Here is a 2,939-nt window from a genome sequence, read left to right on the forward strand (position 1 = left end):
AAGTACCATCTTATTGATGTGAAGCCTCTCCATTCTTTTTCTATCAATATTCTTATCCGGTGATTCTCATGAAGATTCTATCGGAGTTTCAAGTTCGTCACTCTTCACTCGTTTTCTTCTCCGGTGGAACCAATTCAAGCTTTCGGTGTTGATCATATTCGTTTCCGTATTTCAATGTTTTTCTCATACCGTGGCACCTCATAATCATCCACCTCTCGCTATTCATTTGTTCTGGAGTGCTGAAGATATTTCGAAGATTTGTGTTTTTCACTTTGCATCCATTCAAGCTATTTCGAGGTCCTATCTTATTTAAGCCTTTTTAATTCAACCAGTGCAATCTCTCCTTTAATCATTCAACGGTGTTTCTTTTCAGTGGGCCCTAACCCACAGGTCTTTTTCCAGGATCTTACCTGACTCTTCTTATTTTCCCGGAGCTATCCTAAATTCTTTTCCAAGTTTGACGTAAGAATGAGTTATCATTAGTCAAATGCTTTTTCTCCAAGATCTTTCAATTTTTTTTCATCATTGGCTCAACCTCTTCGTTTTGATTCTTCCGGAGTGCCTAAATAATTCATGGTGGTGTTTCTCGTCGTCATTCTCAGAATTGAAGACCGAAGAAGAGTTTCCCCTTGAATCGTGTTTCGATCTATCAAAGATTCGTGATGCTAGCTTGTTGCCATCCTCTCATAATTGTTCGATTGTGAGAATTCTTTTTATCCATCCGGATAAATTCAAGAGTCTTCTCAATTTTTTATCCGGAGTCCATCTTTTCAAATATTATTCATTCTCAGCCTTCAGTTGTCATTCTCCAATCTTACCGGTGTTTCGTTCAAGTGATCTCTAACCAGTTCGTGATCCCTTCGTTCTCATGTATCTAGATTCTATCGAGCATCTTCGTTCATTTTTTTTAATTCTTCCCGGTGTTTCTTTATCTTCTCTTAATTCATTTTCAATTCTTACGGTGGTTCTTTCAAGATCTCTCTTCCTTGTTCATCATATCAATTCATTTGTTGTTCCAATCCTACCGGTGGTTCGTTGAAGACGTTCTCAAGATTATGTTATATCTATATTAGTCCTTTTTCAACGAGAATTAGCAATATGCCAAATCCGTGATTGCCATCAATTTAAATTGGTGAAGGATAAGCATAATGTAATTCTTATTCTTGTTTCATCCTTATGTTAATCTTTTCTTCCGGAGTTTGTTCATGATGATTAAATTCTTGGGTTCAAGTGCTCATCCTTCTTTCCCGGAGTTCCAAGCTCTAATTTCCATGAAGCTCCATCTAAATCATCGCAAGGTTTCACCTTGTATTTTCAACTTCTCTTTCTTTCGTTTGATCATTCTTTTGTTTACCGGAGTCCTTCATGAAGTTTCTGCATGATGATCCATAAAGGAATTAATCCATTCTCGATGCATTCATCAAGATTCTTTTCACACAAGCTCAAGCATTCTTCATTTTGTAATCCGGAGTGCAATTGTTCTTCCTTATCTTTTGAGGTGGTATTATGTCATTCTTAATAATTTGAGTTCATGTTTCATGATTCACATATTATTAAGAATGAGGTATTTTAAATCCATCAATCTCGTCATTGGAGCTATCTTGGGTTATATTTCACATAAAGCCTTCCCTAAGGATTGTTGCTATCTATGATGCTTATAATTGACCCAAGTTCTTCATCTATCCTCCCGGTGATATAGTTCTTGTCTCCATGTTCTTACCAATCAAACTCTTTTTCCCGTGAGTGGCAGGTTGTCACCTCATAATTTGAGATGTATTCCATAAGACCATATCAAGCTTATTCTTTTCATTGTTGGTGTTCCAACAATTCCGTTCGACCCTTCTTCTAAAGATGCTTTGTCGAGCTCTTTTGTGGCAGGTAACACCCTCGATGCGACTATATCTCCCACGTGTCGAGGCACGACTTAGAGGCATAATCGCATTGAAGGCATATGTCGCAAGTGAGGTAATCTTCACACAACCCATGTAATACATAAGGGAAAGAGATACATAGTTGGCTTACAATCGCCACTTCACACAATTACATGAATTAAACATTACATCAATCAAATACACTCATGGTCCGACTATGGAACCAAAAATAAAAAAAGAACCCCAAATGCGACACGGTCCCCGATCGACCTCAACTGGGCTCCACTACTGATCGACTAGAACGAAACAACATAAAGGACAAGATCTTCATCGAGCTCCTCCTGAGCTTGGTTGCGTCATCTGCACGGACTCATCGGCACCTGGAAGCTGGTTTTGGAAGTATCTGTGAGCCACAGGGACTCAGCAATCTCGCAGCATCGCGATCAAGACTATTTAAGCTTATGGGTAAGGTAAAGGTATGAGGTGGAGCTGCAGCAAGCGACTAGCATATATGGTGGCTAACATACGCAAATGAGAGCGAGAAGAGAAGGCAAAGCACGGTCGAGAAATCTATGATCAAGAAGTGATCCTATAGCAACCTACGTCAAGCATAACTCCAACAACCGTGTTCACTTCCCGGACTCCGCCGGAAAGAGACCATCACGGTTACACACGCTGTTGATTCATTTTAATTAAGGTCAAGTTCAGGTTTTCTACAACCGGACGTTAACAAATTCCCATCTACCCATAACCGCGGGTACGGCTTTTGAAAGTTCAAATCCCTGGAGGGATGTCCCAACTTAGCCCATGACAAGCTCTCACGGTCAACAAAGGAATAGACCTCCACCCGAGACGTTCCGATCAGACTCGGTATCCCGGTACAACAAGACATTTCGACAGGGTAAAACTAAACCAACAACACCGCCCGAATTTGCCGACAAATCCCGATAGGAGCTGCACATATCTCTTTCTCAGGGCACACCGGATCGTCCAAACTTCCGGTAGGACAGCCCAGAGTTGCCCCTGGTGGCCACCGACGGCTGACAAGTTGGACCAACACTCAGAGGA

The sequence above is a fragment of the Triticum dicoccoides genome, chromosome 2A, assembly GCF_002162155.2.
Source record: "Triticum dicoccoides isolate Atlit2015 ecotype Zavitan chromosome 2A, WEW_v2.0, whole genome shotgun sequence".
Lineage (NCBI taxonomy): Eukaryota > Viridiplantae > Streptophyta > Magnoliopsida > Poales > Poaceae > Triticum > Triticum dicoccoides.